General features: G+C 36.9%; 1 protein-coding gene across 8 annotated transcripts in view; it reads right to left on the bottom strand.

Annotated features, from left to right (window-relative positions):
- AFF3 (ALF transcription elongation factor 3) overlaps window positions 1–27292 on the bottom strand; it is a 572861-nt gene that overhangs the window by 414910 nt on the left and 130659 nt on the right. The gene's annotated exons all lie outside the window — the stretch shown is intronic.

Genomic DNA, 27292 nt, shown 5'->3' with positions numbered 1-27292 from the left:
CCGTGAGTTCGAGCCCCGCGTCAGGCTCTGGGCTGATGGCTCGGAGCCTGGAGCCTGCTTCAGATTCTGTGTCTCCCTCTCTCTCTGCCCCTCCCCCGTTCATGCTGTGTCTCTCTCTGTCCCAAAAATAAATAAATGTTGAAAAAAAAATTTAAAAAAAAATATTGCCAATGTCAAAATTACTTATTGGTAAATAAAAACCCCTCAAAGCATCAATGCGAATAATATGAAAGTGAAAGTCATTATTGACTTCTCTCTGAGAACACAAGGCCCAACGGCCAACATGACAAATGGAAACGCTGGATATCATCAGAGAATGAGGGCATTCTTATCTTTCTGGATGAAGCTGACGTTCCATGTGTATGCATGACAGGGGAAGGAAAAGGTTCACATGATTAAGGCGGTAAGAGGACTTAACTAAATAGGGCTCTTCAACTGGAAGAGTTGAACGTAGGGAGGGAATGAACATGATTTAAGTCTGTTCAAAATCTGGAAGGGCATAAAAAAGGAATATTTTATTAATAAATACATTTTTCTTCCCTACCAGTATCTTCAAAGACAAGGACTGGGACTAAGTTATCCCCATAATACCCAGAGACCCTGAAGGGCCTTGTACATACTAGGTGTTCAACACACATTTAAACTGAATTAGTCTGGGGGCGCCTGGGTGGCGCAGTCGGTTAAGCGTCCGACTTCAGCCAGGTCACAATCTCGCGGTCCGGGAGTTCGAGCCCCGCGTCAGGCTCTGGGCTGATGGCTCAGAGCCTGGAGCCTGTTTCCGATTCTGTGTCTCCCTCTCTCTCTGCCCCTCCCCCGTTCATGCTCTGTCTCTCTCTGTCCCCCAAAAAATAAATGAACGTTGAAAAAAAAATTTATTAAAAAAAATAAAAACAAAAAAATAAACTGAATTAGTCTGCATTTTCTCAAGGGAAAAGAAAGTGCCTGAGAACTAGCTCATTTTAGTAAGAGGCATTCTGTTAAAGGAATCTTTGTAGAAAAAGAGTGAGATGGCTGATAAGCTCAGAACAGCCATGAATCTAAGGCTGAGTGAGAATATTTAGATTCAGGAAGAAGTCTTATAAGCCCTGAAAAAAGCCCAGAGGAAAAAACCTCATTTTTCTTAGGTTTCTTTTTTTCCTTTATTATATACTTTACCTTTAAAAAAAATCACTCCCTAGTTCTACTATCTCTGTATTAAACATTTTCTTCCCTGCTGCAAATCCACTATTTGAACTCTGAGTAGCAGTAAGAACTTGAATTCCATCAAGTACAAGCAATGTAGGTAAGCAAACACTGCTCTGAATATCTTACTGTCTATATTGCTCACTATCTGTGGTTTTCAACTACATTTCTTGCCATAATCATGTGTCCTTAATTAAATATAAGTTTCTGGCCAATTTTTTTGTAATGTAAAAACTCATGACAACGTCCTTGGGTTTATAGCCCATTACTGTTATAGCATGCAATTCAACTTCAGCTATTGCTTGTCTTAAGTTAATAGAGGATTTGGGGTTTCATATTCAATGCTGTAATGTCACTTATGGAAATAAATATTGTGCTGTTTGCCTTTCCCTGCTGTTCCACAGTCTCATGTCAGCCTCGAGGGCTGTCTAGCACACTTGGCCCTTGTGCCAGGACAGAAGACACAAGATGAGCCCTAACAGACACAATGTCAATGTCTTCTTTCCTCTAACTGCAGATATAATGACACTCTGGCACGATGTGCATGGGGTGGCAATTAGAGACAGGGCACCTCTCAGAACAATTGTACCACAAGGACATGAAGAAAGGCAATGATTTCTCTTTCCCAGTATGTGGCAATTTTTAGATTTTAAAGGAAAAACAGACATACTCTATGAAAGGATTTGATTTATGGCAATTGCTTTTCTTTTCCTGATTCCATTAATGCCAGGTTTGTTGACCTTAAGCACAGGGCTAGGTATTTTCTTCTTATTTAGTGCTCCCTGGGCAGCTATTACACGTATCAATTTTCTGTTATCCAGATCAATACTATAAAAAAAAGTGTCTTTCTGTCACTGTATTTTATTTAAACAAAATATTTGTTGGCATAACACATTTTTACAGTCAATCTAAGGGAACTTTAAATCATAGAGTTATTTTTTAATTACATGAGTTGTTTCTAATTATAAAAGTAATTCATGTTCACTGTAAGAACAAACTGAAGAAGAGGAAAAACATTTTAACAATCTATAGTGCCACCAATAAAAATAATTTCTGGTAATAGACTGTGTATTGATAAAGCTGGAATCGTTCTCTATATACTGTTTTATATATTTGTTTTTCTGTTAACATAGCATGAAAAGTTTCTTATGACATTGAGTTCTTTTCAAAATCATATTTTAATGTGACATAGGGCATAGGGATTTTTTCCAATTCCTTAATATGTTAAATGAAACTGTGAGAAACATTCCTATAGATAATATTTTAAATTTCTTCATGCTTACTCAGTTGTTCTTCAGAAAGTTAACAATTTAAACTTCCATAAGTATACTACAAGAATGACTACTCCAAATTCTTCAGTTTTCAAATTTTTGCTAACTAGATGGGCAACATGTTAAGACACTGATATTTTCATTTTGCTTGTCTTTATGTTTATTTTTCCTTTTGACAGCTGGATATCTTCTTTTTGTGAGCAGTCTGCTCAGGATCTTTGACCATTTTTCTTTTAGAGCAAAGGTTTTTATTGTGTTTGGTTTTTTAAAAATAATATTTAAGAGTCCTTTATGTTTTCAGGAGACTAACAGCTGTAAATATTCCCCAGTTTGTCATTTACCTTCAAATCTGAGATCATGTTTTAAACCTCAAATGAATAGGAACTTAGAGCTGTCATTTCTCATGTGAACTTCAAAGTGTCACTGAAAATTACAATATTTACAATAATCAGATGCATTTTATGTACTGAACTTGTCCACTGACTGTTAAACACCTAAAATGTAAAACCACTAAAATCTTTTGAAAAAGAGAATCTTTGACTGAAAACTACCAGAAGACAAAAAATGCCAGTAATTTCCATTGCTTTTTTTTGCTGTTCACAATATCAGGACCTAGCAACGCCTCAAAGATACTAGTTCTACCATGCTCTTCCTCAAGCCACTAGAGCCATACACACAAGCAAGAAAAGGCAGTCTAGGACCAAACCGCCATCCTTTGGGATTCACTTCTGGAGTTCTGAGGTGATCTAACCAGAGGAACATAAACATAACAGAGAAATGCAGTCCAGCCCAAGCAACCATACTCACTGAGTTACGTGAATTTCTGAGTCTCATTTTGGCACGTTAACTACTGGCAGTATTCCTTGTCACTCTCCAGGTCTGGTGTTTCAATTTCCCTCACACTGGGGGCCCAGGATATTTAATTTACTAAAAATTTGCAGAAAACATTAAACATGGAGCATTTGGGGCGCCTGGGTGGCTCAGTCAGTTAAGAATCCGACTTCAGCTCAGGTGATGAGCCCACAGTTTATGGGTTCGGGTCCCACATCAGACTCTGTGCTGGAGCAAGGAGCCTAGAGCCTGCTTCGAATTCTGTGTCTCCCTCTCTCTGCCCTTCCCCCACTCACGCTCTCTCTCTGTCTCTGTCTCTGTCTCTCTCTCTCAAAAATTAAATAAACAGAAAAAAAAAACATGAAGCATTTAACTCAGAATGAAACTGTAAACCAAGCAATCAAGTAGAGAGCTAAGATAAAAAATAATACAGAAAATCAAGAAGGACAGAAAAAATATTTTCTAATGAAAGAGAAGGGAAGGGTTGAATAATGGAGGAAACAGAGAACATTCTGGGTTTATATGAGTTATGTTCACTCACATACAATTACTCAGTTTATTGCCACATATAGGTAATCTCCCTGAGGGATAGGACATAATCTTTGTCACAAGGTATAATTCATACAACGACATAACCAGGCATATATGGGAGAATCCACAAATTGTTAACAAAGACAAGAGTTTCAGCCCTTAAAGAATTATTCATGTGTCTGTGGCTGATTAGAACCCAACCAGAGGAGATTTAAGATATATTAGATGAAATCTAAATTCTGCTTAATCAGAAGAGCCTCGTACAAGAGTGAGATTAATCCAGTTTTCCGTGAACAGGGCAGTCTCATCAAGCCAACAGTCACCTTGTATCCCAATGGCAGTAGAAGCAGAACTGAGTGGGGCCTACTCTTTATCTGACCCATTTCCTCCACTTGGCTTTGAATGGTTTACAAATTTTCAATAATTCACATAAAGGATGATCTCCATATATCTTGATTATCTTTGTTTTTTTCCTTAATCCAACATGATACGATTCATTTTTACAAATGATACGAATTATTTTTAAATGTCTTTGTTATTACCACTACTGTTCCTGTTAATATATCCGGAAACAACATCAAATACTTAACAAAATCTCTGCTAACCAGGCAGACACTTGACCTCAAGCTTTGGAGTTGTCTGCCATTTGAGGGGAGAGGCTGAAAAAGCAATAGGACCTGTGTCTTTTTATCTATTGACTTCAGAAGTGCCAGAAAGCAAAACCAAAATTATCTGGACAATTCAGGTGAGAAAAACTCACCTTTCCCTGAATTCTTTGTGCAAAAGAAGCTCTAAAGGACTGAGTTACTCAGATAATTATTCAAGTGTTAAGGTCTGTGTTTAATTAAAATAAGAAAGGAAATAACCTGCCAAGCAAGCAGTTTTTTCAGAAGGTTTAGAATACTGAGTACTCCAAAGGTTTTGCAACAGGACTACATGACTCCAGAAAGTGCCAGCAGAGCAGAAAAATTCATCTAAACAACATTAGTTTTAATTTCACTAATTTCAGAAGAAATCCACTTCACAAAGCTTATAAAACACTGGTTTTCAAGCATGAGAGAGAAATGGCTCTTTACTCTTTTACATAAAATAAAATATAAAAGTTTCCCTCCCAGTTTGTTAACAGTAAGCTTTGTTTTTGCATTTTTGTTTTTGTCTTTTATTTTTATATCGTACAATGCAGTATAAGTTGCTGCTAATATTTCAAATGTCAGGCTTCAAGTGTTAAGGTGATTGTGACAAGAGTTGAAATAGTATGGACAGCAAACAAATGTTCAGGGCAACTAAGATTGATATACAGGTATCAGTCACTTCCAACTAAACAACTCCTTACTTTCTGTATATGAAAGGAATCTGTGAAGCTTTTTAATTCAGACCGGAGTAGAAAATTTTAATAATGAAAGATTCTCTTCACTCAGCTTCCATATTCAGTTTCATCCAAAGTCCTTATGTTAGTATGCCATGAATATCTACAGAAATTAAACAGGCCCCTTCTGTGAAGGCCTGGGCTTTGCATGAAGATTGCTTATGAAATAATCTGAAAGATTATCAAAATGTGTTTTTGCTTTGTTTTGGTAACCTCAATGATCATAAATATGCTATAGCCCTACGGATGTAAAAATAACTGAATAGAACTGGAAAGATGTAGGTTAATAAATCTACAAAACTAAAAACAAAATAGTATGTTAATACCATCTGTTCCAGTTCCGTATCGTCCAACTCTGCCACCCCCCACCCCATCAGAAGGACCTAGTTAATTCACATGAACTGCTTGCTGCCTGAGATTCTTGCCAGAACACTTAACAGCCCCCTCATTTGTTGGGTGGTTTTATAGGTCTCTGGTGCCGAGCAGAGGTAAGACAGCTTGCAGTGCACGAGGAGGACAGATAAAACCACCCTGCTGTGCAGATTTAGTCCATTTGCACTGGCTCTCATACAGAAAACAAATTGCAACCTCTCACAAAGGGGCCCTTTTCTGCACTAGCAACCCTGAAAAATGCAGGCAAAAATGAGTAAATCAGGCAACTTCACATCAGGAGGAAAAAAAAATGGCTACCACTCCAACAGCTGCTCTCATAATTAAGAACAGATTTCATCACTAAACTCTTGCTGGTTATGTCTGCAGCAAAACAAATACACAGATGTAAGGCATTTACATACTGGATATTTTGTACTGGGTAACCAAACCAAATTTACCTTTTCTGCTTTAAGATATTCTCTTAAAAATATCATCTAGTCAATGATAAAGGATAAGGCAATGTCCAAATCTTAAGTACAACTATATTTCTGTCATCATCTTGCAAGTAAATTTATTTTGGCATTCTACCAGATTCACTTTCTTTTTACATATTCAAAATTGCAATGCACTGCCATGGACATGACCTCTTTCAGATAATGAAAATGTGCTACCAGTTTCTTTTACTCATAAAATTTGCTAAATTTATTGCTGCCTCATTTATCCATGTTTTAAAAGATTGTATGGCACATGCAGTAAAAGGAATAGCATTTGACCTTTTTAAAGGTAAATTGGTGTGCCATTAAATCAGAGAAATAAAATTAATGAAATGATAAAATTATAATAAAAACAGATACGTAAGGACAAATTAATGGAATCCCACTCCACTGCAATAAGAAAGCACAGTCTCCAATTCACACAACATTGATGAATCTTACAAACAAAATGCTAAACAAAAGAAGCCAATAATATAAAGTACAAAAACAGGCAAAAATAATTTTGCTGTTAGAAGTCAAGATAGTGGTCCCCCATGGGTAGGTAGGGTATTACTGGGAAGGGACACAGGAGGGCTTCTGTGGTCTGGTAATACTTCATTTCTTAATGTGGGTGCCAGTTACACAGATGTGTTCAATTTGTAAAAATTCCTCAAGCTGTATTTTAGGATCATTTGTCCTACATATAAATCATACTTCCACAAGAAATAGAATAGAATACAATACAATAGAGTAAAATAAAATAAAATAAAATAAAATAAAATAAAGATAGGTAAGGCATGCTGAATTTCATGATTTTCAGTGTCAACAATAAGTACCTGCTCACCAATGTTAGTCACAACCTCTTCACATGACCCAATCCATGCAGTGTTCACAAACTTCTGACACTGTTACAGTAGTATCTTTATTAATATTTATCAAGTCATAAGTTTTACTTTTTGAAGGACTAAATTGGCCAAATGTTTAAGCTTAAATTAATGGTACGACATTCTTGTCTAATATGTTAAACTGATTATCCTCCCAAAAGGTATGAACATTAAACAAATTTTTGTGTATTGCATTACCAGTGCTATAATTTAAAGCAAACAAGTTCTAAACATGTGATTTTCAGAAAAAAGTGGTTCTAAGAGCATCTTTTAAATGACGTTTTATTACAGTTTTACCTAAGGAACAATCCTAATAAAATTCACAGATGTCAATAAACTAATTCAAAGGTAGAATGTGCAAGATAATGCCTACTTAAGTTTACCTCATATTTTCTAAGATCCTGAATATAGTTCAAGAATGTGTAACTTGTAGATTAAATAGAGTTTTCATTCAGAATTGCAAATCTCAGAATTTACAGATGCAAGTTAATCTGCAAACAAGTATTAAGGCATCAGAGTATCTGGAGAAGTACACCTACTAAACAAGTTGAGGTGGCTGATGATGAGAGGGGTGTTTTCTACACTTTCATCCCAGCCAGGTCTTTGGTGAACAAAACAGTTGATCGTTACAAACATAATCACATGCCCTTTACTTTAACTGGCTTCACAGCTGCACTTCTCAAACAGTGACCATCAGCGCATGAACCAGGGGTCAAAGGCAGAAAGACACTTTCTTAGCCTAAGAGGAGGATCTCTCTGACCTCTTTCCGCATGTGTGTTCATCTAGCTCAACACTGTTGCAAAGGCTGAATTCTTTTCTGATAGCTTGATCCTATGCAACAATTAATGCTAAACCATACCTAAAAGAAAGGGATATGGGAAACATCCACGGGCTTGGCATTAATCTATTTGGGGTCCACGTTTATAAGTGAAAACCCTAGAAAACTTGTACCTAACATAATGAAACTTTCCATAAATTGGTGTTATGTTGAATAGGGGAAAGAACATTAGGTTTCACTTTCCCATGCAATGCTTCCACAAATAGCATATTTGGAGCTGGTGTGTTCAGCTAATGTTAGTTTAGATCCATCCACAGGTGCTCTCAGACTGTCATTCTGAGATCCAGCTTACGACACAGGACCATGCAGGGCTCATTTAATTTTGATTTATTCTCATCTTTGGCTGGGATACTCAATGTTACTTGAACTTTTGCTTATGCCAAACTATGAGCATTTATTTGTTTTAAATAACTCCTTTGTAATCATAATTTAAGGAAACTAGATCTGTGTCCTTAATGAAATTGTGATTTCAAACTCCTATTTATTCTCAAAGTGTGGACACTTGTCTGATCATTGGCTACTCCAAATGAAGCTTTTATCCATAAGATTACTCCTGCACTACCCATACGCTTAAAAAATTCTGTTATTTAAGAATTTAATGTCCAGCCAGAATTCTGACAGGATGTAAGATGTAAAGTATATTATTTTCTCAATCTCTAGGCTGGGATAATGCTTGCTTATAAAACACCATGAATCCTGTTATAAGAACTGCTATGGGATTTTTTAAAGCTTTTTATTTAATTTGACATTAATGTATGAAGCACCTTCAAGATAAACACTGTACTGGATGCCAAAGATGTAAACATGAATAAGACAGGGCACTAGCCTTACTAGGGGCTCACAGACTGTGAAAGAGAGCTATGTGAGCCTAATGAAAACATAGTAGGATGGATGGACGGATGGACGGATGGACGGACGGACGGATGGACGGGTGGACGGGTGGACGGATGGATGGATGGATGGATGGATGGATGGATAATAGATGGTGGGGGCATGCAGAGACAAGAAGTTCTGTGCAGAAACACAGAAACCAAGCCATTCCATGAGGAGCAGAGGTTTCACATAAGAGATGACAAAAGTGCTTTAGTGACAGTTGCCTTGATGGGGTGGGAGTGAGTGGATGCAGAAAATGTCTGGTATGGAAAAACCTACAGTAAAAGCATGAAGGCATGGAAGCCATGGTATATTGGGGGTGGGTGTGGGTGGGAATACAGCCATCAAGTTCAGAGTGGCTAAAGAGTAGTGTACTTGGATTAGTGTTGTGAGGTCAAAGCTAGAAGGGTGAGTTGACGTAAGATTGTGAAGGCTGTATGCTAGGTCCAAGTATTAGATTTTTTTTATCTCTATGTTAGTATTTTCTAGATTTTGTTTCTCAGAATACTAATTCCCTGAGCTGTTTTGCACACACACACACACACACACACACACACACACACACACACAGAACCAAAACTTTTTTTTAAGTTCATTTATTTTGAGAGAGAGACAGAATGCAACCTGGGGAGAGGCAGAGAGGGAGAGAGAGAATCCCAAGCAGACTCTGTGCTGTCAGCCCAATGCAGGGCTTGATCCCACAAACCACAAAATTATGACCCGAGCCAAAATCAAAAGTCAGGCATATAACCTACTGAACCACCCAGGTGCCCCCCAAAACACTTTTTGATCAAGTAAGTTTAGAAAATGCTACAACCTTAAGCCTCCTTTTAGAGATTCATAATATACATTTAGTGTAACAGGGCTGAGAAATACCTCAGTAAAAACCATCTTAACTTAAATGCCATTTTCACATAACTATTGACATCCCTCAAAATTAATGTTCTACAGATTACACATGGGAATACTAAATGTTGTTCTAGGAAAGAAGGGAAACAGGAACTGTTGGAGTAAGAATGTAACATGATCAGATTTGTCTTCCATTTTCTCTTCATCAGAAAAATGTATTTTTTAGCAGTTCATGTCTGGTAAGATGTGAATGTTGCACTAAATTTGGAAGAGATGAATGGCAAAAAGCCAAGAGGTGACAAAATATAGGGATGTGGACCCCACTCAAGAGACTATCTCAGAATAAAATTAAAAGTAATCCATGATGGGGTACATGTGGAATGACAGAAACATAACAAATGAGAAAGACTTCAAAGGTTAGCCTAGAGACCCAGTGTAAGGCACTCCTGTAGCCAAGACAGAGAATTTCAAAGAACTCTGCTCTGTGGAAAGACAGTATGATGGGTGCTGGTCATTTTAAGTATGGAGTGCCTACAAAAACATCCATAGGGGCACATCGAAAAAACAGTTAGACAGTGAGCATAGCGAAATGTATAGAGAAGTTGAATCACTATTATGCTGTATACCTGAAACTAAGGTAGCATTGTATGTTAACTATACTCAATCTTTTTGAATTTTAAAAAAGAAAAAAAAAAAGCAAGCAATTAGAAATATGGCTTTTCAGCCTAGAAGGATGGTCAGAACTAGAGATACATATTGTAATCATACAAATGGTATATGAAGTCATTGGAATGGATAAAGCCCCTCCCCCAACTCTGGGGAAAATGTGTAGAACAAAAAGAGTATAAAATCCTGGATACCAACATTTCAATGTATAAAATACAAAATTAATGTCTTATGTGACACTTTTTATACTGTCATCTGAAGGTATTTTTACTGTAATTTATTGTAATCTTAAGGATTATTGTAATGTAATTATTGTTCTGTTTTATATTATCCAGAAACAGAATATAGTGCTAAGCCTGACAGTGTTTTATATCGCTACTTTGGTCACTGCTACATCATGTAAAGGAATCAAAATATGGTTGGAACAGAACAGGATCTAATTAAATACACCTGAAGTCCAGAGTGTATCAGAGAATTGATCAAAGTCTTGCAGGTAGTTAGTCCTGTTTGCAACTAGCCCACTATTTAAAAATTAGTTCATTCCCCTCCATTTTATTGTTTCTAAGGCATGTGAGAATGCAAATGAAATCAAATAATTCACTCAAATAAAATCATGAACAGATATTAGAAAAGCATTTTGCAACTTTCACGTGTTCTCTTTTTAATTGTAATTGCTAAAGAATGTTAACAATATAAACTATTTTTTCTTGATGTAGCTGAATTATGTTTCACTGGAACATCATGGGATTAGCCTGTATTCCTGGAAGGATGGTCAGGAAAAGCAATATCCTATATTAACAATGGCCCTATCGTCCCACATGGCCAATCAACAAAGAGTTACTAAGTGCCTAACATTACTGAAGCACATCCTTACTCAGTTAAGAGACACCAGAGAAAGGAAGAGTAGCAAAATCACAACTGAAGTCAAGGAAGATTCCAGCAGCCGTCACTTAATTGCACATAATGATTTCAATTGACTGGCATGAAGTTCTTAAACACTTAAATATAGAATCCTTTAAAATCCATGTTAGATTTAACAGAATTTACAATTCTCTTCAGTGAGAGGAGAATAAAACCTTCAAAAATTATGAAAGATTGCTGCACAACAACATGAATATACTTAACACTACTGAACTGTATACTGGTTAAGGGTCGCCTGGGTGACTCAGTTGGGTAAGCATCCAACTCTTGATTTTGGCTCAGGTCACGATCTTATGGTTCGTGAGTTCAAGCCCTGCATCAGGGTCTGTGCTGAGCAGTAGCAGAGCCTGCTTGGGATTCTCTGTCTCCCTCTCTCTGCCCCTCCCCTGCCTAGGTATGCATATGTTCTCTCTCTCTCTCTCTCTCAAAAATAAATAAACATTTTTTAATTTAAAAAATGGTTAAGATGGTAAATTGTATGCTATGTGTTTTTTATCACAGTTAAAAATTTTTAAAGGAATTATGAAATTAACTTCACATACTCTTGTCCATAAAATGTTCCATATCTTACAAGGACTAGGGAGCTGGCCAGTATTCGAAGCTGGTGAGAAAGAAGTAGAACCTGAAGATTAATTGATCAGACAATGCTGTTCAGGGCTTATTAAAGAGAGGTTGACAAGATAAACACTGAAAAGCTAGTATCAAAGTGAAATAGTTAAAGAGGAGAGTAACACTAAGATCTGGAAGAATATGAGACACTTATGAAAAGAATAATCAAGGGGCGCCTGGTGGCACAGTCGGTTAAGCATCCGACTTCAGCCAGGTCACGATCTCGCGGCCCGTGAGTTCGAGCCCCGCGTCAGGCTCTGGGCTGATGGCTCAGAGCCTGGAGCCTGTTTCCGATTCTGTGTCTCCCTCTCTCTCTGCCCCTCCCCTGTTCATGCTCTGTCTCTCTCTGTCCCAAAAATAAATAAATGTTGAAAAAAAAATTAAAAAAAAAAAAAGAAAAGAAAAGAATAATCAATAAGATATGGTATGGATAAAGAAGGAGAATCCAAGATCATTCTAGCCCATGAGGTTCATACCCAGAAAGCATTTGTTACCAAAAAAAAAAAAGACCTCGGCCTGAATGCTGCTTAACCACCAAGGTCTCAAAGATACCAATCTGAAATACATGCCAGAAACTTGAATCAGGAATTCAGATGAAGCCCAACCAACTCCAGCCTTTGTATAACCAGTTCAGCCATCAGGTCTTTTGCAGAGAGGCTACTCTACTCACCTCTTCCTGTGCCTTCTTCACTTCAAGTTTACCTGGGAAGGTGGAGGGACTAACAGAGAAAAGTAAAAATCATTTCACTTTCAATTTGATGGAACTAAAGAAACTTCTGGAGAGTGAGTCTCTTCTAAAAATTTGCTGTGCTCTAGGAAACGGTATAGAACTGAGAAAAATTAAACCCTTTACAGATTTTATGCCTTTAGGCAATCCGACAACTGCTGATCTTCCTTTCCTTTTGGATCTCAGTACTGCAGGCAACTCAGAAACTCTCCTGCTCTGATCTGTACAAAAGGTCATCTGGTGTTTCCAGATCAATCTCTGTGGTGTTCCAGTTGCTAAAACAGCAGATTAAATTAGCATCCGCAAGAACTGCAAGTCTCTACCCTCCACACCAACACTTGGGGTTAAAAAAAAAAAACAACAGGTGAGTCAGAATGCCATGAGTATACTGGGGTTGGAGACTCTTACTGTAATTTATAAAATTAAAAAAAAAAAAGAAAATCCAAGTTTTAATTAAAACCTTCAGAACCTTATCACAAAATGTTTCTGCCTTTACTAATTAAATGGAATTTTTTCCACTTAAAAAAGGCAAAGCCAATTTGTAGGGGTAAAATATATAAAATAGTACTTAGAAAAACAAAATGAATTTATTTTCATTGGAATGTATATATTTAGACTACCTTACTGTCTCTGTTCTTTAAATCTAAGCTTGAATATTTATTTTTCATTTAAAAAATGGGCATGTTTTAATTTCCAATCTAAGGATATTATGGTTACCAAAACAATTTATTTTATTTTATTTTTTTACTACTGCTAGCTACTTAATCTGTGAAGTACAGCTCAGGGGAAAAAATGCTGTCATAAAACCTGTTGGTATAAAGATAAGCAGTTTATTTAATATCTAATTAAATGTGGTCACCAGAGAAATCACAGCTTATGAAACTTTATCAGAAAAAGATTAATCCATTTCAGGCTTAACCCAAATGTCATAAGAGAACTCATGAATTTAGATAGGAATCCACTTATTATCCAAAGACATTTTCATATTGAGTAAGAAGAGCCTATGTTACTGGTTATATTTATACTTCAGTCAAATTCATATATGTTGTAGCTATCATTGATTTCAGGGACAATTATCAAACTAGAATAATATAATAGGGAGCCCTTTCCTCTTTGTCAAAAATTTTTATAATGTTCTAAAAACACTTTATGAGTTTATAGACCCCATTCATCCAGAAATTCAAAAAATTATATGACTTGGGTCATTGTAATTAAAAAACAACTATCTAACAAAAAAACTACTGAACACCTATTATATGTTGGACTCAGGCACTGGGGAAATGAGAATGGAGAAAAGGATTCTTTCTTTTGAAGGGCTCCCCAAAATCATGAGACAAACCCTTAAATAACCACTGATATAAAGTAACTACTATAGGGCTGAGGTTGCTTGTTTTCCCCCAATATCTATTCATCCCTTTGTCCATAATAAAAAGTATCTGGACATGTGGTGACCCAGCGTAAAAGATGAACACATTTCTCATCCTTCTTTGAAGCTAAGAAAGACAGGTGACTAATTGAGGCCAATGGGATACGAGAGAGAGACAGAGAGTAGTCTGTGCTTTGTGATCCTTCCAGGTTAAAGCTTTAAATGACTGGATATTCCCTCCCCATTCCCCTTCCTCTTCCCTCAGAAGGAACCTGGGCCATCTTGGATCAGGTGGACAAGTGTAGCCCTCTTCTAGGTTATAAAGATACAGAATAAAAGGAGCCTGCATCCATAAAAGGATGTCACAGAACAGAACCAGCATTCTACCTCAAATTTATAATGAAAGAAAAATAAGCTTTTATTTCGAATTTAAGCTGCCGTTTTTGGAATCTATCACATGAAGCGGCACCATGTTCCAATTAAGATCTAATAGATATGCTGCTTCTTCTGAGAGTTTGGTACTAGAAAATGTCCATTAAAAGGAAGAACCAATATGTGGTATTAAAAGCAAAGGACAGCTTGATTTCTAACTTTTTCATGAAAAATAAAACCCTGAATTATAACAATAAACAAACTGTACATGAACAAAATACAAGTGAGAATTAAAATTGTGTAAATTCTTAGAGGAGAATGATTTAAGAAATTGGGGGGGGTATAATTTTTTGTTAACAAAATTGTATAGTCATGTGATGGAGTTAATGAAAAAAAAAAACTGACATAGTAAGAAACAGAATAGGTACCAAAAACTGATCACTGACATGTAGGAAAGGCTTAGGAAAACAGTAGTGATTACAGGTGAAATAATAAAGATCAAAGCAATTAGAAAGGAACTAACAGATATGAAAGATAAAGATGATTCAACACAAGAGTAATTAATTCCTTTAAGAGGCAAATCAAAAACAGTGTGTGCAAACAATGTGTGTAAACACTTAATACAGGAAAATTCCCTGAACTGGAAGAATGAACTATTCTGGCAAGATTGAAAGAGCAATCCATGTTTTGGGAAATGCTAAGACATATTTTGATTAAGCTGCAGAAGTTAAAAGAAATAATTCTTTAGGTATTCAAGCAGAAAGAACCAACCATTTTCAAGAAGTAACAGGATAGCCATATTTGAAGAATATATATATACCAATGCTCAACAGAGTCTCCAAACTGGCAAAATCAAAGAAATATAAACAGAGATAGAGGTGAACAAAGAGAATGTTATCTGGAATGAAATTCATCTTATGTTTGTGGGACCCTTTTTTCTGGATGGTGGGATTTGAGTTGATTTTTAAATTTCATTTTCTTCATTATTTAGATAATTTGAATGAGCATGTAATGTGTTAACAAAAACAATAAGTAAGCAGAAAAATATCAAGAATAAGATAGAAAGCAAATATACCAATATATTAACAGTGATCAATTCTGGGTGGTGGCTTTCTAATTTACAAATATATTATCACTTTCTGTAAGATGAACTGGACTTAAAGGAGGAATTTGGCAGGCAAACTAGGGAAGAACAATACTACAAGCATACAAGCAAAGCCAGACTATTATGAAAGGAAATGGCATGCTTAGGAAACAGCAAGAGGTCTGGTAAGTAGACAGGGATGAAGCCTGGGTAAGATTATATGCTATTATAATATTCATTTATATGAATATATTCGTTTCCAGTCTTTATTTTTGTCCTTGATCTAACTAACATCATTCAAACCAGTTACAGTATGTTTGTCTCAATTTATCAGGTACAAAATCTCAAAGTCCAGACTTCAGGGACAAAATAATTAAGTACTAGATCTAACAGAATCCTATTCTAGGTGATAGTGCAAAGACAGATGAGAAGCAGAGCCTGTCCTCAAAGTGCTTACAATATATTTGTGAGACAAGACAGACAAACAAAACAATAAACAATAATAAATGGTAATATAACACATAGTGACCTTATTGGAATTTAGAAGAAAGGAAGCTCTTTGGTGATTGGAGCAGACTATGGAAGTGCACAACTTAGGCCAGGTTCTGGAAGAAAGGATCGAACATTTTGATTTAAGATTTCCATCTCACAAGAAATTACATTATTTTATCCCTACCTACAGCTACATCACAATTCCATAAAGATGGAGTGTTTACCACTTGTTTCATACTGAATTATAAAGAAAAGATGGACTGAACAATCACTTATGCTAGAATATGGCTGTGGGGAAATATAAACAAGTAAGTAAAGTCTTATCTTGTATCAAAATAAATTCCAGATGCATAGCTTTTCATCTAGTTCCTCTATGGTTTTACATGTTAGACTTAACTCTTTAATGTAGCTATGGAAATAGCCTTTTTAACATAATTACAAAGGAAGAGATCAAAAGGAAACGAGATACAAAATTTAATTTCTACATTATAAACAAAGGTTAATCAAGAAAGGGGAGAATTGTTTCCAATATATTTAGAAAAGGTTCATCTTCTTAATTTTTAAAGAAACTCCTAACTCAGTAAGAAAAAATACAAACACTTCAATGGAAAAATGGGTAAAGAATGTGAAAAGAAAATTACAAAAGATTATATATGATAACCTTTCTTCATTTTAGAATTGTAAATTAGATGTCCAGGAGTTTTTCCTTGAAAATATGATATCTATACAAATTTACTTATAAGGCTATTTATTGCAGAATAATTTAGAATAGTGAAAAAAAAACAAAAACAGCCTAAATGCCCAACAAAAGAGTTGTGTAAATAAATTATGGAATCTCCATAGGATAAAACCACTCAAGTTCCCAACTAAATGAGATGCAAAGACCATACGCTGAACGTTGCCAAAGACTGTTCAATGACATGGCAAAGTGGTTTTGGTATGTAAGGAAAATAGTTGGGAAAATAACCATATATGATAGCTTCACCCCAGTTCAATAAAGAAGATCTAAGTATAGAAAAAGACCAGAAGGATCTATACCAAAATGTTAACTGTAACTACTTCCAGATTGCAGGATTACATGTGATTTTTTTTCTCTTTCATGTTCTTAATGTTATCCAAATTTTTTATAATGAAGACATATTACTCTCAAAATCTTTGCTGCCCTTTACAGCAAAATTTCTGGAAAGAGCTGTCTATATGTCATGTGTCTAATTCCTTCTCATGATTTTCTCTTAAACTCAGACTTTGGCCTCCAAAATGCTCATTGAGGTAACTGGTGACTTCCATGTTACTAAATCCAACACCAAGAATTGAAACTGATTAATTTCCTTCCCTTGTTGATACCATTTTCCTCCTGTCTTCTAGATACTGCACTGTTTTCTTCCTGCCTACTGATCCCTTCCTTTCTGTCTCCTTTGCTAGCACCTTCTCTTCTCACTAACCCCTTGATGTAGGAGTACATGAGGGCTCAGCCCTCTTCTTTAGCCACACTAATCTGAGGGACCTCATCCAGCCTCAAGGCATTATCACATGTATGCCAATGACTTCCAAATCTGTATCTTCAGTCCAGATACATATTCCTTCTCTACCAAATTCCACACCTGTGGCTCCAATGTATGTGTCTATTCATATCTACCTGGATGTCTAACAGATACTTGTCAAACTCCAATAAGCTCATATGAATTCCTGCTCTTCTCAAAAACCTGCTTCTATAGCTTTTCCCATCTCAGTTAAAGTAACTTCTTTCTTCCAGTTGCCCAAGTCAAAAATCTGTCCCCAATTCCTCTCCATCTGTCATCCAGCGAGTCAATTCTTGCCTGACTCTCCTCCAAATTATATCCAGAATCCAATCTTCTCATCATCTTTGCTACAACCTAGGTCCTATAACTACTATCATCTCCCCCCTTTCTCTGCCCCAGATTAAAGAAATCATCTGCCAAGTGATCTCCTGCTTCCACCTCTACCCATTATAGTTTATTCTCAACATGACAGCCACACTGATCCTTGTAATACTTAAGATAGATCATGACACTTTGTGCTCAGAACCCCTGAAGGGCTCCCAATTCTCACACACAGTAATACCATGGTCCTTCCTGTGGCCTAAAGCCCTTATGTGATGTGGTTTCCTCTCCCATTCCCTTCCTCCTTGTATATTCCACTCCAGCACACTGTCCTCTTGGTATTATAGGGCAAGGAGGTGTGTTCCGTTTCCACTTGCACCTTTGCCCTAGCTACCCACTCTACTCCAGCTAACTTCTTCTTTCTCCAGGTACCTCCTGCTAACGTTGCCTCACCCTCTTGTGGTTCACGTTTCAATTTCTTAATGTGGATTACTTTATCTACTCTTTTTAATACTGCAACCTGCTCCCTATCCTCCAAACCTATCTATCTGTACCCCTCTACAGGTGTAAACCCAGCCCCGTTTACTATGCTGTGCTTGCTCCCTTTTCTGAAATACTAACCACAAATTATAAAAGGGTAAGAAACAGTAATACTAACCACAAACTATCAAAATGGTAAAGGAATAATCAAGATAGGTTATGCTGAAGCAAGGAAGGTTCCTCTGAAAACTCGTGTTTAAATTACTTTGATGCCATCTGGAAAAGGGTGGCGTGACCCTGAGGGAGGGACTGTCCAGAGGACCTAACCTACAGGAATTAATAATAAAACACAAACATAGGTGAAATATCCAGCAATTTGAAGTCCCAGTGAGCACACCTAATGCTAAGAAGTATAAGCTATTGGAAGGTTGATTTATACATCAACCCAAGGAAGGGTGAGAGCTGTCCAAAGATGGGAAGCCTATCCCAAGAGGTGGTAATTTCCCTCTTAGCTATGGGGGTTGAGCACAAACAGGATGAGCCTCAGTAAGGACGTCACAGAGAGTAGTCAAACATCCCACAGGAGGTTTGGAGTAGACCTTCCCTCACCCATGCTCTCTCTGTGAGATTTTCAAGACATCCAAGAACGAGGGGGGGAAGGGAGTGGCTGATCTATATTTGTTTCCAGGGCTTATGTAGATCAGTAACTGAATGCACACATTTTCCTATTTTCTACTGTTTAGCCTTCTGTCACACAGATAAAGAGTCAACCATTTACTGTGTATTATAGGCATGCCACTAGCTATGTGGACCCAAATGCTATGTAACCAGCAATATTTCTGAAGGATATGTCTCCAAGACAACAAATAAACAGAGCTCTGGATAAATGTGTGGACTATGTTTACATAAATTATGAAATAACGCATTACCATGAATAAGTCAAACATGAATCATGACAGAAACAAGATCCATGAAGCACAAAATGACATATAGAGAAAAAGGGCCAAAGGGACATTCTGGAAATCAGTACCTCTAAGAACCCCATGTATTCCAAGTTATTTCAAATCCATTAAAACTTAATTCACATAGCAGAAAGTTTGAAAATGTGGTCTCTTCTCCACTGTCCCTTGGCCCCCTCACCACCCTCCTCATTCCCAAGTCCTCATGCTACAGCTGGCATCACGTGGCCAAAGAAACAAGCATCTGCCTGCAGCACATACACAGAACACCGCACACACTGCCCCGAGGCCAGAGTTTCTGCTCAGGAAAACCAAACAAAGGAGAACAAGGAAAAAGAGGCAGAGCACATAACATCCCTGGCAGAGACACCGCCTGCTTTGGCTTTTGTTTCTGAGGCCAGCATATAGCTCTATGGTTTATTTTACATGGGCTGTGTTTACATACATCAGTAAATATGGTTCCCATTTCTCTCTGTAACGGCAGCTATAAATTATATGTTGGAAGTGTTTGGCTTTTCTCCTCCCATAAAAGGTTTTGCAGGAATTACTGAGGCCCCCAAGGAGAGGAGGTCAGTGTTTGGAGGGGAGTGACTTCCTTCACCCATATCCTTAAATTAATTAACTAATTCAATAAATACCTATTGAGCACAAACTATGTGCCAGGCACAGTTAGGGAAACTTCAGTAAACAAACTCCAATAAAAACAAAACAAAATCCTTGCTTTTATCACATGGATATTCTAGTAAAATTCACCACCTCACCTCAATTTCCAGATTCTGAACTCTCAAAACATCTAGGGCTGAGCATATTAGAAGGTAAATGTGAAGTAAACATACCTACTATAAATAATAATAATTATTATCATTATTGAGTTATTATTACTGTGGATTTTTAAGAGCTTACTATGTGCCAGCCACACTATTCTAAACACTGTACAAGTATTAACTTATTAAATAGTCATAAAAACACTATCAAATGCTATCAGGTACTGTTTATCGAATTGTGTCCTTCACAGTTATAAATTTTAGATAGAGATAGGGTCTGTACAGAAGTAATCAAGTTAACAATGAGGTCATTATGGTGGACCCTAATCCAGTATGACTGATGTCCTTATAAAAAGGGGAAATTTAGAAAGACACACACATAGAGAGAAAACAACATAAAGACACAGGGAGAAGACAGCCATCTTCAAGCCAGTAAAGCTAGGCTACAACAGATTCTCCCTCACAGCCCTCAGAAGAAACCAACTCTGCCAACACCTTGATTTCAGGGTTCTGACCTCCAGTCCTGCGAGGCAATTAATTTGTTGTTCTAAACCAACCAATTTGTGGTACTTTGTTAAGGCATTCCTGGCTTACTAGTCATGATTCCGTGTCACAGATAAAGCCACTGAGACACAAGGTCATCTGGCTAGCCAATGGACTGACAGTCAAAGTCAGAAGATCTAGCTCCAGAAACCACACTCCTCATTCTGTTCTAAAATCAGGCCAATTACTGCAGACACAGGTCCCAGTCAGTATCACTTCTCAACACCTCTGTTGATCCTAAAGCCTGACCTTTGGCCAAAATGGAAAACTGCGATGTCCAGGGGCGGCTGGCACGCTGCTTGTCACACTTGCAGCCACAGGACAGAGTGTGTGACTGGCAGCAGGGAAACTGCACTCTCATCTACCATAAAGGTATTGGTAACGCTGGTTAATCATGTGGGTAAGTGATTCTCCTCCTCGGCCCAATTAAACATGCTATTTAATACTGTGTGGCTTCAAAGAGATCTATTTCAGTGAGTCATTCTAAATACTACCTGGAGGGGCGCCTGGGTGGCTCAGTCGGTTAAGCGGCCGACTTTGGCTCAGGTCATGATCTCACGATCCGTGAGTTCGAGCCCCGCGTCGGGCTCTGTGCTGACAGCTCAGAGCCTGGAGCCCGTTTCAGATTCTGTGTCTCCCTCTCTCTCTGCCCTTCCTCTGTTCATGCTCTGTCTCTCTCTGTCTCAAAAATAAATAAACGTTAAAAAATAAAAATTAAAAAAAATACTACCTGGAAATTTTAACACTTTTCCTCAGCCCATATCTTGTTGATTTTATATTTCATTTAACTGGAAATAAAGCTCAAGTGTGATATGTTCCACTACAGGTAATAATAGCTCAGGAAAGCCAAATGCACAGGAAGAGAGAGAAAATTCGATCCCAGACTTGGCAATAAAATCTCAGGAGGGGGCTAAGCATTAAATAAGAGAGAATCATGTCACTCAGGCTTTGCGATATTAATCCAGGATAATCTCAGTCTTCAAGATTTCCATTATTTCTAACAAATAAACACCAAAAAACTTCCAGAACTTCATTCTTCTTTTCCCTTCCCCCCATCTCTCTGCCTCTCTCGCTTTAGCTCACACACACACACACACACACACACACACACACACACACAACCACTTCCAATACTATCATTTCTCTATCTTGTTTGCTTTTGTCATTTCAGAGGTATTTCTAGGAAGAGTAATATAGCCAATATTTACTGAATGCTTACTATATTGTCACTGTGCTAAGTACATGACATTCTTCAACTCATCGATTGACTCCTCTTTCCGGCAACTCTGACACATAGATATTATCATTTTCTCCACACATAAGAAAACTGAGGCCCAGAGAAGTTAAACCACTTGCCCTGGGCCACATGTCTAATAAGTGGGAGAGCCAGGATTTGAACCTACACCTTGCAGAGCCATCAGGATTCCACCATGTATCCTATGTATCTGAAAGCTTGCCCAGGATTTCCAACCAAGAACGAACGAACTACAAAAGAAGAGGCTTTTGTCATTGGACTATTAAGTGATACTTTTTCCAGGGTAGGAGAGGTTCTTGGATTATATACCATCTTTTCAAGTGGCTCCAAACACAGAGGCCTGAGGCTCTTGATTAGCCCCAGGTTTGGAGTCAACACACATAAGGTTGCAGTTTAAGAGAAAACAGACCCGTAATCTGTCCAGATGCTTTCCGGGAGAGGAAACTTTATGAGAACTGAGAAAATATACAGGGAAAGTAGAGGGGACTTGCTAATAGCCTCCCTCCGGGTCTCACCCTCAATGCCTCCATCATTGGGAGTAGTTTACTACCTTATGGCTAGAAAATGTGGTTTTATAATATGAACCCAGAGAGGAAAGGGGGTGGAAAAGGACACCAGCACCTTCACACAAGACACATTTTAATATGCTTTCTTCAAAGTTTTCAATAAAGGGTTATAGAAGCTGAAGTTATTTTTAAGTGACTAAGTGCTTTACCTTTCAGGGCCTCGCTGGCTGAACATAAAAGTACCAAAAAATATGGAAACATTTCCACTTGCCAGCCTTCATTTTGACCTTCAAAATGACCCATCTATAAGATGGAAAACAAGTCCTTTCATATCTGAGATCAAAGTTGTGGGTCTTCCCTCTTTTAAGTCTACAGGGTACAAGTTGTGTACGTCCTCACTCCGGGAACAGATAGCATGGATTACATGGGGAGGAGGAAGCACAGAGGAGAACCATCTGTGCTGGTACTAAGCCCACCCCCCTGCTCCCCCCGCCGCTGTCCCACTGCCCCACAAGATGTGGCCTCTTGAAGGAGGATGGAAGTGATGACTATGGGGAGGATGAAACTACAACAGTCAGGGAAACCGAGTCTCCAATCTGGACATACACCCTCATTTCATCAATGAACCAGCCATCAGATAGCATGCTTCCATTTGAAAACATTATACATCTCAAATGTAATTAAGAAATTTAGACTGGCATGAATATGTAATGTACACATTGCTCTGCAGATGCCTTTTCCGTCCGACAGGCTGGTGCCGACTTTAATTTGGAAGAAATCCATTTTCATACAAAGGTAACCAAGAGTGACAGGAAATAGGAAGCCTACATCATTTATCTTGTGTGAACTTAGAAAAAAAAATCAGTTAATTGCTTTTCTAGGAAGCTATTTTGTGGAATCACGGTGCTTTATCTTTCTGTTCTTATTCATGGTATAAATGGTGATTTTAAAATGCCCATTGTGAAAATGCTGATTAATCAATACATCTTCAACTATTTACTTATTTTAACAAAATTCTGACCAGCCAAAAATGGTGTCTCTGTTCTTGTGGATGAATTATCAACCACTAGGAAAAGTCCTAATATACACACAGTCTATTAATTGATATTCAAATTGAGGTATCTCTTTCCTCATCATTGATTACACTAAGAGCAGCAGGTCCTGCGTTCTCTCCTTCCTTCCCTGGCTTTTCAGATGTGTTCTATTCTCAGCCATCAGAGCCCTCTGTGAGAGTGGTCTTAAGTCACTGCTACTTATTAAATTAATAACAAACAGAAACTAAAATGTGTATGTTTTGGAATACCAGTGAAGCTGTAACTTGCCGAACAAACTGATTTCATAGCCCATGAGGCCCATATTCCTGTGCTTTGTCTCAGTGGCACTGCATATTAGGCTTTTTTATAGGATTGTCCCATTTCTGCCTTCCTGTATCACCTAGCATATACATATGTATTTTTAAATTCTACCAAGTTTGAGGCCAATATAAAGTACTCTTTTCAAATCTAAAATTATCATTTTAATAATAATTTTGTATTATTCCATGAGTGAAGGATACATACAGCATGAGGCTAATGACGCATGAGCTTCAGGGCCTCTTAAGTGAACATTCCTCCAAGGCCCCAGGAAGGGCTCTAGCAATGACTTAAAGCATGTTTTTGTAAAAATTTCAAGCATAAGATAATTTTTCTACTCCTTTTTTCCTAACGAAAACTCCCAAGACAGTATTTATTTTAGGTCCCACAAAACCTATATCTACTCCTAGGTTAACAGTCCCCAGTGTCTGGATCTTGAATTGCATGTAAAGGGCAAAACATCAATTTTGTGTGTGTATGTGAAACAAAAAATTTTCCTCAACTGCAAATAAGATTTAGTGTGCCCTACCCAAGAATGTTCTAGAACACATGCTGCAGTCATTTCTTATGTCCCTCACCTAACGCTAGTCACCCTTCCAAGTGGCACTCCAGGGAAGGCTCACTTAATGAGGGATGGAATCAAGAATCAAAAATTCAGCTATAACAACAAAAATATGTTTTTCATTAAACACAAAACTGTGCTGGGGAAAACCAGCCAGGAGACAGGTGTATCAATGAACTCCCTTGAGGTCTTTAACTTCCACATCAAATTGCACTGAATTTTTCCACACTAATTACCTATTATTGAAGACTAAAGAATTATAACAAATAATTCGCCATGGCAGCAGATAGAGTGCAGATGTTGTAAGAAAAAGAATGAAAAATTTCATGAAGTGTAAAATCAGGCAAAAGAGATTCACAAATTCTCAATTTTTTAAAATAACATTGAATAGTTTTCTACCACAAGGATTATGAAGGTGAGGAAATTTTCTAGGACTAGAAGGCCAATTTTAAATTTAGTTTGGACTGTACGTGAGAGAAATTGCAAATTAAAAGCTAAGTGCTGGAGTCTAATTTATTCAATTCATGTAAATTTCTTGCACATAGAGATCACATCTTAGATTTTTTTTTTCAATTTCTCACATCACATTACACCTAGTCATTGATTTGATTTCTTATGAGGACTGTACCTACACAATGCCATACAGCTATATTTGCATCTCCCTTGTCTTTACGTCATTTTTACCTAACACTTCCTTTCAGCCCCCAAAACCTTCACACAGGCATAAGTCTTATTCTACACCTAATGCCCTGGGAAAGTATAGTCAAATCAGGAAAGTTCCTTTCAGGTCACTGCCTCTGTAAATTTCCCTAAGATAATGCATTCCTTACCTCATTGAAAATTAATGTCAGTACTATCAAGAGAACATTTTTATATAGGTACTATCTGCATAAAAAAAATAGGCATTAATATTTCTTGTTTGCCACATTTGTTTTATTCTCTCCAGAAAATAAAGGCAAATATCCCCATAAAAGTACAAACTGATTAGCTGATAAAATTCTTCAGTTTCTGTGCTATGATTATGGATTTTATAGAGATGTCCTATAAATAATGATATACCTGCAAAAGGGTATATATAAAAGGGTCTCTCGGAGTACTGTTAAAACAAACAAACAAACAAACAAACAAAAAAACTCTTTGAGTCTGAAAGATGGAAAATGTAACTTATAGATACTATTCTGCTGCTAACTGGGAAAGATTCATTTTCTTATTATAATAGACTGATTAAACACACAAGTGTTGCAAAATTCAAATTATCATATTTTCCATAATATGCAAAGTTTTTTGCTAAAATAAGGACTATACATCTCTCATACCAAAAACAAAAAAACCAAATCCACCAATTAAAACTTTGTTTTACGAATGACACTTCTTACCTTTTCCTAACCACGCTTGATTGGCCTCTTTAGAGTATTCAGTATAGAATGTTAGGAAGGAAGCAAGCTGACTGGCTCGATGTCATTACATGGGGGAAATGAAACACTTCCTTTTTAAAAGCTCTAATTTCTCCTGGTATGACTTTCTATCCTAGGCATTTCCCTCTTTCTGTGATTACTGAACCGTAGTACAATGTGTCATTCCCAATCTGGGGTCTTGGAAGGGCGTCCTGAAAGTGTCCATGTTATTAATGACATACCCAAAGCCTAATGAAAACTGTATAGTTATCTTCATAGGATTATACTGGCTATCAAAAACTGGCTTTTAACCAGGGCTTTATCAACTCATTGAGTTACAAAGTAAATAAATAAATTACCACCTAATAAATTTGAAGTTTCTTTGGCACATAAAAATCATTTTAACAGGGAATCAATTGGGATTACAATTATAAAGGATTCCTGGTGGTTGCAGCCACCTCTGTTCAAGGATAAGCCATGTTTAATTTGCCAGGTCATTTGATAACAACAAAAATCAAAGGGCTTGATAAATTCATTTTGTAAAGTGATATTAATGTGTGTTTCTTACAAACTTTTAAAAACATAAATGCTTGCAGAAATTATGTGTTGCTTCTATTAATTCCTAAGAATACTTTATGGGATCCATCATAAATGAATAATTAAAAGGAGTTACTAGTATACATGTCACTTAATTTCTTCTTTAGAACCTGTATAAACACCTTAGAGTAAAAAAATATATGTCTTCTCCTTCAAGGGTAATATGCTGATCTCCCAACTGGTGCATGGTGCTTTCTGAAGTGATAGCTCAGCTCAGAAATGATTAACTTCAGCCTTGTCAGACTCCCAACAAGAAACATCAAATCATTCGTGTTTCATTTGGTTATTAAATCAAATTAAAATATACAGAATATTCTGCAGTGTTACTCCATCTTTAAAAATGACTGTGTCAAAAAGAAAAAAAAATGGACGGTTCTTAAATCCAATGCTCCAGAATTCACATTTTATGTTTGTTAATATACCACATCACAGCAAAACAAAACAAAAAAAAATGCGCAGGCATACTTTTTCATGTGCTCTTGACAACTGTCATCAATTTGTAATATAGTCTGAAATGTGGTTCTTTAAAACAAAACTTCATTTTCCATCCAGATTTACTGTTCAAGTGAGTAATCATGGCTTCTTTGCTACCCCTGTGATTATGTGATTTGCCTTCTTGAATTCTAATATTCCATACATCCAATATACATATTTTATAATGCAATAAATAAATACTTTCAAGATAAATAAATAAATAAATAATTTCAAATAAATAAATTCAAGATGCAAACCAGAAGAATCTGAACTAAAAGATTTCATTCTCTTCATATAACCTAAGATCATTTTTATAGGACAAGGAGAGTTCTTACTTGATTCAAATCAATTAACCTGGATTTTAAATATTATAATATGGACAAGACTTTGGTACATTTGAATATGCACCATACTTAATATTAAGTCTTTTTTTTAAGTAGGCTCCATGTCCAACATGGGGTTCGAAGTCACAACCCTGAGATGAAGATCTAATATCAAGAGTCAGATACTCCACCAACCGAGCCACCCAGGTGCCCCTCAATATTGAGTCATTTAATAGTTACTTTAAAAATCATTATGAGGTTTACTTTGTGAAGTCTGTGCTGGAACATTCCAAAACTGACAAAAGCGTCAAACTTCTGAACTCTTTTACATAAAAATTAACCTCTTTATATATAGCCTTTACAATACTTTTATTTCTAATATATAGTATCTGTGTCAACACTGACTCATTAACAATACAAAAAAAATCCCTTGAACTATATTGAAGGAGACATTCCTTTCCTGAATGAATGTAGACACATAACTGCATGTGTTGGAACTTAAAAATAATTTGGTGATAATCAATTTGAGAAAGT

The sequence above is a fragment of the Prionailurus viverrinus genome, chromosome A3 (assembly GCF_022837055.1).
Source record: "Prionailurus viverrinus isolate Anna chromosome A3, UM_Priviv_1.0, whole genome shotgun sequence".
Taxonomy (NCBI): Eukaryota; Metazoa; Chordata; class Mammalia; order Carnivora; family Felidae; genus Prionailurus; species Prionailurus viverrinus.
Note: the sequence above shows the minus strand (reverse complement) of the source record. Positions and strands in the feature narration are given on the sequence as shown.